The 14,475-nt window shown below is 39.7% G+C and overlaps 1 long non-coding RNA gene and 1 pseudogene across 2 annotated transcripts; both read right to left on the bottom strand.

Annotated features, from left to right (window-relative positions):
* Positions 1 to 581: 581 nt before the first annotated feature.
* LOC109676483 (uncharacterized) lies at positions 582 to 10,761 on the bottom strand. 2 transcript variants are annotated; one of them, XR_012448124.1, is made up of 3 exons: positions 10,407 to 10,761; positions 1,768 to 2,400; positions 582 to 1,292 (listed from the first exon to the last, which is right to left on the bottom strand). It is a non-coding gene; the product is annotated as an uncharacterized lncRNA (long non-coding RNA). The 2 variants fall into 2 exon arrangements; XR_012448125.1 differs by having other exon boundaries at positions 582 to 1,230.
* A 644-nt stretch (positions 10,762 to 11,405) lies between these two features.
* Positions 11,406 to 14,164, bottom strand: LOC141423341 (52 kDa repressor of the inhibitor of the protein kinase-like; annotated as a pseudogene).
* Positions 14,165 to 14,475: the final 311 nt, after the last annotated feature.

Here is a 14,475-nt window from a genome sequence, read left to right as displayed (position 1 = left end):
AGAAGGGAGAATTGCCTCTGGTCTTCTGGTCACCAAATAGAATGCAGATTTTAACACTATTTTCAATCTGCAATGGAAGCATGCAGCTCTGTGACATTCAACCCTCCAGATAGTATTGACCAGGTTCTTTGAAAACCTAAATTTAATGGTTAAACTAAATAAAAATAGGAAACAAAAATCCCTTTTCTTTCTTGCCTCATAAGTATTTCCCCCATCTCTCCTATGCAATGTCTTATAAGAGGGAGGGAGAGAATGAGAGAGGTTAAGAAGGGAGGGAGGAAAAGAGGGACAGAGGAGGAAGGTAGCTTACAAAACAGGAGGCAGCAACCCCACACTTAGCTCTATTTCAGGAGCCATACCTGTAGTCACCAGGGCAGACATGGCAGGCCTGCTCTCGTCAGCTTCAGGAAGAGGCAGGAAGATGAATGACCACTTTACTAGAGTGGAATAAAGTTTTGTGATAGTTATAAATGTAAAGGTACTTGCTCATAACTTCCTGTTGTAAGATTTAAAATTTTGAGCTAATAGATTAGATTAGGATTTTTTTTATTTTATATTCAGCTGTTTCTTTTAAAAATTCATTTATATTGACAAAAATTGTATATATTTATTGAAATAGGTACACAGTTGTAACAGCTTGATTGAGCTGATTAACATATGCGTGATCTCACATACTTTTCTCAGTGAGAACATTTAAACATTCAAAGTCTTTCTTGATTTTCAAGCACACAATACATTCTTACCCACCGTAGTCACCGTGCTGTACAACAGTGTTCTTAAACTTACTCCTCCTAGCATACTGAAATTTCATGTCCTTTGACCAACTCTCCTCACTCCCCTCAACTGAGCCTTTTCCTCATTCTGCTTTGATAAGATCACAAATGAAAAGATTTCAGTGTCTCCCAGGGACACACATTTACTGAACCCCCGGGGGTCACAAAGGTCTGAGGCACTGGATCTCCCAGGCTCTGGCCCTCAGTTTTAAGCACAGGACTGGGGGAAGGGCAGGCAAATTGAGAAGGAGGTGGTGAGGAGCTTCCAGAAAAAGTGAGGTGTGATTGACAGGTGGGTGATATTCCAGAGACGAAATCCAGCTGATTCTGAAGGAGTGCATCATACTCCTGAACGATTCAACTCAAATAATGCTGAGGAACCAACAAGCTTGCTCCAGGCAAAAAACCCCAAACTGGCATCCTCCCTGGATGGAAACTTCCCACAGGCAGGAGGTTCCTAGAGGGTGGTCCATAGATTGAACAAAATCAACAAAAATGGAAACAGATCTGGCTCCAAAGCTATAAAATAAATCACAGTGATGAGGTTAGAGGGTCAGAGACCCTGACTTTCTTCTTTCAAAAGCAAACAAGTAACATAAAATCCATGTAATTAGGGGAAAAGAAGACACGTAATTAACTACTTAGAGGCAAAAAAAAATGTTTTGTATGACACCAAACATGAAAACAAAATTTAAAAAGACAAGCACTATTTTTAATAACCAGTCATGTCCTTTAATATATATAATTATCTGACAATTTCATGCAAAAAATAGTCACTTAAAAAGTCAAGGAAAATAAATAATTTACTAAATAAATCCAGGTAGAGAATATGTATGTATGATGCATAAATATGTTCAAGTTCCCTAGTCTTCACAGAAAACAACAATTAAATATATAAATAAAAGCAATAAGAAGTTATTATTCATTCAGATTAGGGAAAATTAACAGATTTATAGTATACAGGGTTATCATAGGGTAAGAAATAATCACTTACATGCTGCTGTCATTTAGGTAGTAATTCAGTAATGTTTATTGAAATTCGAAAGTCATATAACCTTTGATCCAGCAATTCCATCTTTCTTTAGATTTCTTTCTAGAAATACTTGAAGATTTATGGGGGAGTGTAGGCATGTGTCTTAATACATAACAGGAAAAAATGGAAATAACCTAAATATTTATTGAAATCGAAAAAGGGAATCGTTAAATGGACTACAGAGCACTTCTACGGAATACTATGCAGCTATTAAATGCATGAAGTAAATCATGTGAGTGAGTCATTGTGCCACAAAGCAAGGAGCTAAGGTTAATTACATGGATAAAACAAGCATAGAATGATACATTTGGTCTGATGACACTTTAGGCCAAGTAAATCAACAATCACCTAATGGGGGGGTGCCTCTGGGTGTGGTTACAGGGTTAAACACCCTGAGAGAAGCTAGCTCTGGGATTGCCAACGGGACACTGGTCCAAGCAGTTACCTCCCTGGATTCTGGAATTTGTTGTCCAGAATTAGAATTGGTTGTCCAGAATTGGAATTGGTTGTAGCATGCTGCCAGATATCACACAAAAATTTGATTGCAGGTAGGAGCACCATCTTTCTCCCACCAAGATTAGCAGTGAAGTTCATCTGTGAACATAAAGAAAGCAAACTGAAACAGAGTGATGAAGATATTGCTGCCTGGGCTCTGACAACTTTCACCTTCTTGTTCCTGCCCAGGGTGTGTGGTAACATTTCCCACCCTTGAGATTCGCTGCTCTCTGCCAGTCCTGAAACTGTGGAAATCATAGCCTTTCTATGGTGGGTAGATGTTATTCCAACTCAGGTTGTTTGTTACATGCCACTGACTGAGTTCTTTTTTTTTTTTAACTATACAGTCGATTTCATTAATTTGAGGAGATACTTCTATTAATAGCCCTATCAAAAATTCATAGACTCATGGATTATTTGACAGGCTTCCCTTCTCTCTCTCTCTCTCTCTGTCTGTCTCTCTATCTCTCTCTCTTCTGTGTACAGTATGGGGGCATCAAACCCAGGGCCTCGTACATGCTAGCCAAGCAGCAAGCACTCTGACAGTGATCTATATCCCCAGTCCTTTTACTCTTCTCCTGACCCTGACTTTTGTCCTATCTTTTCTATTCCTGGGGCTTGGTGTAATGCTTCCTGTTGAGATTTAATAATGCTTTTGTAGGATGAAAACTTATATTCAAATGAAGCAATGCTAGACAAGAACAGCAATGGGTTTGTTATAGTCTAATGTCCTATTAAATAGAATCCCTAATATTTGACTTTGTTTCATTTACAGTGTAGAAAATCTCACTTACAGTGCATATGGTATTTTCACGTCCTTGCTTAGGCTGAGGATGGGTTCCCAGGGAAGAAGGACTTCCCATCACACGCTTCAGGAATGTACTCAGGACTCTAACTCAGCCTATATTCCTAGTATGCCAGGCAGCCCCAAGTTATCTGTGTCAGTGTTCTCTTTGCCCCAAGAAACAACAAAAAGTGAACTGTACTGATGCTGTGGGAGGCGAATGCTGGCTGCATAAACTGAGGAATGGATGCAGCACTCAACATGGCAGCAGCCACACCCACCATATCCATGGTGACTCCAGAAACACTCAAGTATTGAAGCTGGCACTGTTTGCCATGCCTTAGAAAACTCAGTGTTGCTCAAGCCCTTGGAGACTCATATTCCAAACTTGAAAGGAAGAGAGAACCCATTTTTCAAGGTCATAAGAGTCTGTTTTAAGATGTTGCCAGAAACTTGGTTTCTATCAACCTATGTCTTGTGATCAAAGCCAAATGTTCCTGTTTAACTTACTAAATGTCACATCACAAAACAGGCACATTTTCACTGTGAACTGGAATACTTCAAGAAATCATTTCAATAGCTCTGTGTAGTGTTTGGATTCTGCCAGATGACCAATAAACCCTAGTACTCCCAGTTCCTTCCTTCCTATCCTGTCTGTATTTATAACTTTTGTCTTCTGGCTATTACATGCCACACGTGTAACCAAACAATTCCTATCCTAATCTTAAACACAACTGCATGAACTCACTGATGTTTGTCTTTTGACAAAGGCTTGCAGTTATCTTCCATCAATGGTCATCATGACAATACTGAATGGGAAACAAGTTTTCTCTCATACCTGAGATGTTTACATGGAAACGAATATTGTACTATAGTCAAAATTCCTAAATCTTTTGTTTAATCAAGAGTCAAATGTTAGTCATTTGTCCCTTTGATGTTCACTCATTTTCTCAGCTTGCTTTGGTTTGTTGTCCGCTATTCCTTCCAGGAGAAGAGAACTTCAGTTTTTTTGTTTTTTAATGCTCTGAGCATTTGGTTTCATATCTATGAAAACACAATCTTGTGCCTTCCTGTTGGACTTTTTTCTCATTTTTAACATAAATGTGACCTGCAGCCTGGGCTAGCACCATCTCATCCATGTGTCCTTGACTTTGCAAGCTACACTTCGTTTCACTGTCTTTACCAAAGATTTTGTTGGTGTTTATAACCTGGGTCCTGAATGTTCAAATCACCTAGACATTTGCTTCTCTGTGTGCTTATATACTATTACAAGGAAGTGAAACGCATGGGTAAAAAGGCATATGAAATAAGTAAATAAGAGTTATAACTTTCATTCTTAGAATGGTGCACTGCAGACACTCAATAAATGCACGTTAAATCAGCAATTATAAGTGGAGAATTAAAATGGACTTGAAGCCTATAAAATACACTGGCCGCTTTTTTATTGTCTCTCTTTGTTGTAAAAGTTCTTTGTAAATTCTGATATGTGACCTTATACAGTGTAACAATGGTACAAAGATAGGCAAGAAGAACAATGGGAAAAATTAGAGAATTCAGAAACAGATCTACTTGACTTACAGCAAAGGGACTCCTGAGAGGCAATGGGAAATGATGCTCTCCTCAATAAAGTACTGAGTCCACTGCTCCTCCATGAGGAAAAAAATAAACTTTGACCCCCCCTATTTAATACCATACACAGAAATCATTATCGGAGAAGTCACAGACTATAATGTGAAACGTAAAGTGATACAACTTTTAGAAAATGTAGGAGAATAATTTTATGAGCTTGGAGTAGGTAATTCTCAAAAATAGTCTACAAAAAGCTTCAGCTTCAAAAAAAGAATGAGACTACCTAAAAATACAACCAATTCACCAAAACATATTATTAAAGGAGTAAAAATGCAACATGTAGACTTGGGAAAGAAATTTGCAGCACATGTATCAAGTGTAATTTCAAAGCTAGCTCAAAACCTTTTGGGGATAAAATGGAGTAAAATAAAGGTAAGGGCCAATGGTTCAGGTGCTAGAGTACCTGCCTAGCAAGTGTGAGGACATGAGTTCAAACCCATTCCCACAAAAATAAATAAACAAATAAATTAAACTTATTAAGAATTTGCTGTATATTTGGCACTGTGTAAAGAGCTTTACCCACCATTCTCTAATTTATTTTTCATGTAAACCCTCTATAAGTATTATTAAATCCACATTTCAAAAGATAGAAGCTGGAGGTGAAGGACTTCATTTAGACAGATTAAGTAATTTACCCAAACTCACAGAGACAAAATGTTAGATTTGGAAGTCAAAACAATCTCTCAACTCCTGTGTAGGTCCAGAGACTCATTTCTTTACTAGTACAGTCCAACCATCCATCCTTTTTATCATCCTTCCATCTGCTTATCCATCCATTCCTCCATTCTCCATCCATCCATCTATCCATCCATCCTCTATCCATTCATCCATTCTGCCTTTCTTTTCTTCCACTCATTCATTGTAGTATAAACCTTTAAAGTACAGTTCAATAGTTGTGTGCTGCATTGGCATCTGGCAAAACTGGAAGGGCCTCAGATGGACTAACCATGAGTTCCTCTCCCCCACTTTACTCCCTTGGATTAGATCCCTTGGCCAAACAATCTCCTTATGAAGGCGAACAGTTACATTTAGGTTGAAGTTTGTTTTGACAAACTCAGTCTTCTCACCACTGCACAAAATTTCTTTTAAATTTTTTCTTTTTAATTAACATGCAATAATTATGTATCTGTGGTTACAGTGTGATAGGTCAACACATATATATAGCACATACTGATCAAATTGGAGTAGTTAGCACTTCCATCTCCTTAGCATATCTTTATGTTTTGAGCCTCCAAGCTACTCTCTTTTAGTTCTTTATAAAATATATAACAGATTACTTTGCACTATCATCAGTCTGTTGTGCTTGCACAAAATTCCATGGCTGTGTCACAGGTGAATAAGAAAGAACACCAATGAAATTCAGCTTCTTGCTTTCCATTTCCTTGGAGGAATTAGCTGAACTTTTAAGTTCAGCTGAACTTTTAAGTTTACTTTTAAGTAAAAAGGTCCATAAGTTTCCAGGATAAATTTATGTCAGCTATAAAGTGTTTGGCAACAAAGTCATAGCAAGAGAGTGAATTTTGTATCCCACTCTGCATGAATCTCACAGGGATAAAAAATATTTATTGGGTTTTTTTGTCTCTTCTTAATCTATAAAAAATTAAAGTAACTTACAACTAACACACACATACATGTGTACTCCAATATTTTTAGGAAAAGCAGCATGATGGAATTAAAATACAAATAAAGAATCAGAAACAGCAAAAATATATCTAAGGATAAAAATATACATACAGAGATAGTGAACAGACAATGAAGTTTTATTTGGAAATGCATAAGACTTAAGATTATAATACCTAAAATGTATTAAAAGATGTTGAGTTAAAAAAACATGAACTGTCTATGCACTGTAATACCCTCTATACATTAGTAGAAAGTGAGATATTTCTGTAGGTATTGATATGATTCTCCAAGACAAGTCAAAGCAAATCCAAGCTCAGGCCAGCACTCAGAACCCTCTGCCACCTTTGGAATAAGAGATAGAGATGGTGACAGCATGGTGCATCTCAGGAGAAGACCCAGGATGGGAAGAGACAGGAGGGAGTTCACATTCATGATATACTTTCTTATTCTGCTGGAATATTTTATAGGTATGTGTTCCAATTTCCCAAACTAAAAAAAAAATTAAAGTAACCTAGGACTATTAATTAAAAGAGAGATATTTCATTTTTAGAGAAAGAGAAATTCAAGACTAAGTATATTAGCTTTTGGTTGGTATGACAAAATACCTGAGATAAGTAACTTAATAAGGAAAAGATTTATTTTGGCTCATGGCTTCAGAGGTTTCAGTTCATGGACAGTCAACTTCGTTGTTTTTGACCACTGGCTTAAAAGCAGAACATCGTGGCATGGAGCCTGTAGTGGAGTAAAGCTGTTCATCTCATGAAGGTCAAGAAACAAAGAGGAAAAAAGTAGGGTCCCAATATCCCCCACAGGGACACACCCCCAGTGGAATAACTTCCTCCCCTTAGGCCCTGCCTCCTAAAGGTTCCACTCCCTCCTAATAGCACTACAAGCTGTGTGCAACCTTCAACTCATGGGTTTTGGGCTATACATTCCACATCTAAACTAAGAAAGCACAAAGCAATCTAAGGACTTGCACTAAGGGGGGAAATGCAAGTAACCTAGAGATCTTAGGTCCTGCTGTGACATTAAGACCTCCCTTCCTGGCCTGTGAAGAAAAGGACAGGAAAGGAACAGCGGAACATAAGAAAAATCCCCTGAAGAGAACAGTCATGAATAACCATCCCAGCCCTGGGTCTGAACTGCTCAGGCAACAGTGAAGACTGCCCAGTTTTGTGAACCGCAACACCTCCCTCTCCCTCCAGATGTCACCTGACACCCTGGGCCCCAGGATGTATCCTCCTTCAAATCAGGATCCTGATGGGCAGAGGTATGGCTTGGTGGTAGTATGTTTGCCTCTTCTGCACAAGGCCCTGGGTTTGATCTCCAGCAGTACAAAATAAATAAATAAATATTTTAAAAATGAAACCAAGAGCCTGAAACCTCAAGGTGCCATCTGTGGGTACCACCTGACCCCAGCTAGTAACACTGTCCTAGACAAGGCCCCACCACACAGGCCCAGCTTGGAATTCCTTGTCTTTGCATGCTTTGCCCCATGATGGAGACTTTCTCATCATTGGTAATGGATCCTGGTTGAAGTGGTAACAACAGACAATGCCTTAATATAAGAACTATGTTTTGGAGATAGAAAGTGTTTCACTGCTAGACATGCTAAGCAGAATGACTTTGAAAGACTACACACAGAATCTGGCCATTCTCGCTCCATGTATTATCATTTGGTTTCTATATTTTTTATCTCTCTTTCATTTGCAGTACTGGGGATTGAACTCAGGATTTGCTATGCAAGTATTCTACCACTTGAGTCACTTCCCCAACCCTTTTGCTTTTATTTTTTTTCTTCAGATAGGGTCTCACGCTTTGCCCAGACTGCCTGCAGACTGCCATCCTCCTACCTCTGTCCCCAGAGTACCTGGGAATACAAGTGTGCAATACCACACCTGGCAATTTTTATATTTTCCACTGACATTTTCCCATTTGCTCGCCCCACTTAGGCTGATTGACAAGCTCCAAGCTTCCTCACACCTGGGGAGGCAGAGGGGAAGAAGCATTTGTCTGCAAGACAGTTGAGTTGCCTAATTATGTTTTCAAAAGCTGAAGCTACTTAGAAATGACACCTGGTGTTGTCTGGGAGAGAGACCAGAGTGAGGAGTGTGCTCTGGGGGGATCAGCTTGGAGGGTGAGGGAACCATGGGCCTCACAGTGAAGGCTGCCAATGGGCTCAGTTGTGTGACACCCCAGAAGGTCACAAACTCTAGGGGTTGAATGTGAGGAGCCCAGAAAGCTGAACCACTGGAGGAGGTCAGAGGCACCTCCAATGAAGCTGAGGTGGCAATTCCCAGGATACTAGCTAGGAGCAGTGGTTTCTGGGTCAGAATGATGTTAATTTGAAAAAAATAGAAATTTTGTTCTTGCATAGCTGAGTACATGGGTTACAAATCCTGCCAGCCTCTCAAAACTATCCATTGAGTGAGAGTAGTCTAATATCTTCTGATATCGTCTTGGTGATGCTCACTCTCACTAAGAAGCACTGGGGACTGGATTTGGAAAGCATTCCCTCTTTGGCCCCTCTGAGTGTTTTCACAAGAAAGAGGAATGGAGCAAATCTCTATCCTGCTCTGCTCAGCCCTGGTTTCTGCTGTGATCCAGGTTGCTCATCCATACTGGCCATTGCTTTGGGTTTGGTTTTGCTTTGTGTTTAAGACAAATGCAGTTCCCAGGCATAGTCAGGAAAGGAAAGAAAAATAAAGGTCCATGAGCATCTGAAGGGAAGGGTACCTGCCTTCCCCTCCCTGTATTTCCTTACGGGGCAGACACTGAGGGCAGGATGGATACAGCCAATGTAGCAAGACAGAAGAGCATGTGCTCTCTGGCTCCTTGCCCATGTCCTGCATTGCTGGGACTTCATCAATCCTTCTGAGAAAATCAGTGGCCTTGCAGACGAATCCAGTTTCCCAAGTGGTTAGTGAAGTGCCTTTTATTAGGGGAAACCTGTGTTTCTCAGCAATGAACAACTGTAGATAGTGAGACTTCTCACTGCCTCTGAGGAAGAAGGCAGACAAGGTCACACGGAATGATGTGCAGGGATGAGGAGGCCCCACCCATGACCCTGGGCAGTCCCTAACAGCAAAGGCACTGGTTAAACTACTCAAAGATGACAGTTGCTGATAAGATGAAGGCTTCTCATTGTCATTTCATCTTTACAGAAATAATGTGACAAAAAGCAGACTGGCTGAGAAAAGCTGAGATTAGATATTAACTGCATCCCTCACTAAAGAAAATAGAAACTTTGCAATGAGCTCCAGCAATGACGGAAGGCCCTATGCAGGACTCTGGTGGAGCTGGGTGAGAGGAAGGTGGTCAGAGACAAAGAACTTCATTGCTTCTGCCTTCCAGGTAAATGGGATTGATTGTTGCCATTTTTCACTTTCCCTAAAAGAAATTTAACTGGAGAGCCATCCTCAGCCCCATCCCCCAGACTTCAGATCTAGCATACAGAATGTGTGGAACAGGCCAGCTGCTGAGAACACAGAGCATAGGCCACCACCAGCTATCCCTGCCTGGCCATTCCCCATTTATAACAAGGCACGTAGTGGTAAAGCAAATAATGTATCCTGAGAGATGTATTGCTGCCAAAAAGTATGTTTCATTTACAAGTAATTGCCAAATAATTTCTTGTCAAACAAAAATTTTGATAAAATTGGAAGAGCCTAGCCATTGTAGACAGTCCTTCAAGACCCAGCTTTGCTATGATGTGGCTGTATAATTCCCCCATCAAGCATTTAACTACTCTAAACTGCAAGCTCATCTCTACAAAGGGTTCTGATAGGTTCTGCTAATCCCTCACAAGGCAGCAGTGAGATTAACAGGGAATGTGCTTGAAATGGTTTTTGAGATTGCAAATAGAAGTGAGTGTGGAAGCAGAAAGCTAAGAGCCTCCCACCACCTTCTAGTAAATATCATGTCCTAGGGTCTTTTCTTCCAATGCAATGCTGTCCTATTCTTCCATATTGACACACATTTGTCCTGGAACACATCCAAGTAGACAGGCCAAAATTGAAGGCTTTCGGGGGATTCTGGGACAGACAGAAAACACAAAGAAACATCTTACCTGATGTTCTCAATACAGACTTTTTCTTCAGTCTTTAGCTCACAGATCTTCATGCCAACATTCTCTCCTTGAGAACTAAATGTGTTCATCTAAAGCCCACAGAGTGTTAAATCTATATCTTTCTTGTCTACTTCGTTCATAAACTATGACCAGTTTATGAGAAACTCCTTGAAGGCTGACCTAGCACACATCTGGATTGATTCAGAAGAATCTTCCCATTTGAAAATGCTGAAGCTCACATTAAGATACATTTCTCAAGCCAGGGCTGTAGTGCTCTGAGAATAATCGAGGCTGGCAAATGCCTCCACCCGAGCCAGCTGCCTGCCTGTCCTACTCACATCATGTAAACAAAGTTTTATCTCATCCTGCCACTTTATTCCCACAAGATAAACATTTTAAGAAATAAATGTATGACAACTCTTTCCTGGAGCCCTTCCCAATTCCTGCTTTGGTCCAAGGAAAAGGTTGACAGCAGCCAGGAGGGAGATGATGGCTGCTGGTGTGGATTTAGATGACTGTTAGGGAAGGTGCTCAGTTCTAGTAGTGATGGGGATGGCTTTAGTCACTGATAAGCATCTGCTTAGTCCTGTGCAATCCATGCTCCTTGAGGATGGGACACGGTTTACCCTCTTTTAAACCTGCCACATATTCTCCAGCAAAGTATCACCACTCTGTGCATTCAAGCATCCAGAGAGACCCTGGCCCTTCTGTCAGTTTGCTGTCTTGTGACATCCAGATAGAGTTCTTGTCTTTTCTGATTTATAGGAAGTCTGTGTCCTTCTCCTGACCTCTACAAAATTCTAGGAATCCATGTCCCCCTGATCATATCTGCTTGGGGTGATTGTCTCACAATTTTTTTTTTTTTTTACAAAACAAAATTCGTATTTTACTTATTTTGAAATAAATATTCAAAATCAATTTTCTTCACCCAAAATAACAGCAATACTTTCTACATTCTTTTTAGATAAGTCACAAAGTATTTATTTTGTAGGTTTCACTTATAAATCCAGATGGTTCAGTCATGGAAAAAGACAGAAGAAAACAAGCAAGTCAGTTACCTATATGGATGGCCTTTGATTCGGTTTTAACTGTGAAATAGAAGTATTCAACACTGACCTGCTGAACACCCTGTGGAATTGTAGACTCCACAAAGGAATGTAAAATGACAACCAGGTATGGAGCAAGAGTGACAGGCTCTTTCACTCAAACTGTAACTGTAACTTGTTCGTTTAAGTTCATTTGATAAAGACAAAGTATAGTGAGCTCTTTAAGTGTCCTTTACAATTTTTTTTTTGGTGGTACTGGGGCCTTGCCTACCAAGGCCTTGCACATGGTAGGCAAGGGCTCTATCACTGAGCTACATCTCAAGCACTTGGTATTTTGAGATAGGGTTTTATACCCCTGGATAGTCTGTAACTCACTATGGAGCCCAGGCTGGCCTCCAATTCATGATCTACCAGCCTAGGCTTCTCATTACAGATTTTTAACTACATGTTTAAAACTCCTACTAGCCAAAAGTCAATGGCTTTCATCACTGTAACAATTTATATGATGTATTCCTTTCTTCCATACCTCCTCAAAATTCATTTCTTCAAAACACTGATAATTCATTACCTAACAACTAGATCCACAGTGGGGTAATAAATGTTATATTGAAAAATGACTTACCTAAAACAACTCCAGAGTGCCACTATCAGAGATCATGAAGAGGTAAAGCATGGCACATCCAGTGCCATCTTCTGAAAGAACCATGGGTCTTGAAAGTATGAGGGTTCAAACAGGGGCCATTTACATCGACTGCTTACATTGACTAATGTATTCAAAGACATCCAGTGATTAAGTGGCCTACTGTACTATATACTCTCTTATATTTGATATTGGAAGAAAATATCAAATATAAGATTTTCTTCCAAATACCATATACAAGAGAAAACCCATCTTTAAAGACTCTGGGTATTTTTAACAGTTTCTGAATTATCCACAGAAAGTTCTGACTTAATTGCATAGAGTTTGATATATGTGTCTGCCATTAGTCCAGATATTTTAAATAAAAATGCATGTAAGCAAAGTCAAATTACTTGGCCTTTGGTCTGTCAAAGTGTTTCTCAAGTATACATTGAGAAGCTTTCATCCATTTTTGTAGTACTCATTCTCGGTCTTCACAGGAGGAATACACAGGACTTCATCAAAGCTTGCACATTAGGAGAAAATTTGATATCTGGCAGGTGGAGGGCTTCATAAATGGTGGATAAAGGCTCTATATCTTTCCCTTCATGTTTCCACTTGATTCTCCAACAATGAAGCTCACCTGAGAGTGCATCAGGATTGGGCCAGTCACTTCTGTACATGTCAGCATGGTGCTCCTCCAACATGTTGAGTTTCAGCTGTCCCTTGACTGAGGGTGCCAGAGACAGCATTTATGAGCTCTCAAGTGCTCTTCTGAGAATCTATCTTTAAGTGCCTGAACAATGTGTTCCACTGTTAGAACACTTGGAAGTTAGTCGAAATTCCAGGTTACTTTGCTGAGCCCTACAGAATTTCCCAGGCAGTTTCATTTGAATATCAAGTTTGGTTGCCAAATTCGTGACTTCCTCAAACCAAAACTCATGATAAACGTCAATATTTTCCATTACTTCATTGAGTGAGTGCAGCACCACAGTGAAACTACTGTTGCAAAGAAGACATCAAAAGTTTGTCCCTGAGATTTTTTTCCAAAGGCCCTTATCAATGACATGACTTTTAAAGAGCAACAATGGTAACAATGAAATCAAAATCTGTCACTACACTAAGAGTACAAATGCTCAGCCAGTTGTACAGTTATGCCACCTGATATTTGTGTCACTATTTATACTATCTAGACAGAAAACAAATGCTCGCAGGCAGTCCACTAAAATTTCAAACCCATCCCACCTGTCCACTGAGAAGGACAAATTTCCTCCAGTTCTTCACTATTTTAGAAAAAAAACATGGCCAACTTCTAAAAGCAATTGTGATGATCATTGCAAAGAACAACCTCCCTCAATTGTTCCTAATGCAATGACACCCACACCTACAGGGACAGATTTTGCCAAACATGCTTAAGGCACAAAAAGAGTAGAGTGTTGAAGATACCTTGGCAATCTCTCTCAAAAAATATACAAGCAATACCTTTCATGTTGGAAGAAATCCACTGGACAACATGATAGTCTGGCCAATTTCTGCATTAACTCCATAAGACAGGAAGCTCACGAGTTCTCCTAGGTTATGAGATTCATCAGCAAACCTCACCAACACCCACAGTGTGCTTTCCCAGCTCTGTCCACCTTGCATCAGTGATAAAGAACAAGAAGTGAGAGTCTCGCTTCCCCAAGACTTTCCTCTGAATGCAGTTCTCTGATATCTGTTACTGCTGTGTTTTTTAACAGAACAAAATGTTAACTGTCATGGTCTCAAAGCACTTTCTCAGGACCTCCTCGCCAGAATTTATGATACTCCAGCAGTGCCTGAAAGCTATCAGGAGAAAGAGACCTTCTGCATTTCATCACTCTGTGCCCGTCCAGAGATATGTTTTGTTCTCCCATCAGAATCAAAATTTCAGGGGCTGGTGGAGTGGATCAAGCAGTAAGAGTGCCTGCTTAACAAGTGTGAAGCCTTGAGTTCAAACCCTAGTGCTGCCAAAAGACACAAAAATTTAAAAATTTTTAAAAAAATTGAAATTTCACAAAAAGACTTTAGGTACTGTTTTCTTTCTCTTCATTTTACCTTTAAGTAAAACGTCTTCTTCCTGCTGGCTGCCCACTTTTTCTGCCTGAGCATAACTGTTATTTTCTTCCTGTTTAGAAGATTCCTTGAACTTATTCTGTTTCAGTGCCCTGATTTCATCTTCACTCAATCCTTTTATTCATTTTCTGTCTACTGTATGAATTGTTCGGATGACCAGTAAGATCAAATATTGTTGATATTGCATTATCTTGAAGAACTGTCCTAGAAACACTGGTTCTATAACCCATAGAGTTTAGAAAGTGTTTGACACATAGTCAATATTTTTTTTTTAGTTGATTGGGTGTCTTATCTTTTAAGTCTACTCTCC

This window comes from Castor canadensis, chromosome 5 (assembly GCF_047511655.1).
Source record: "Castor canadensis chromosome 5, mCasCan1.hap1v2, whole genome shotgun sequence".
Classification (NCBI taxonomy): domain Eukaryota; kingdom Metazoa; phylum Chordata; class Mammalia; order Rodentia; family Castoridae; genus Castor; species Castor canadensis.
Note: the sequence above shows the minus strand (reverse complement) of the source record. Positions and strands in the feature narration are given on the sequence as shown.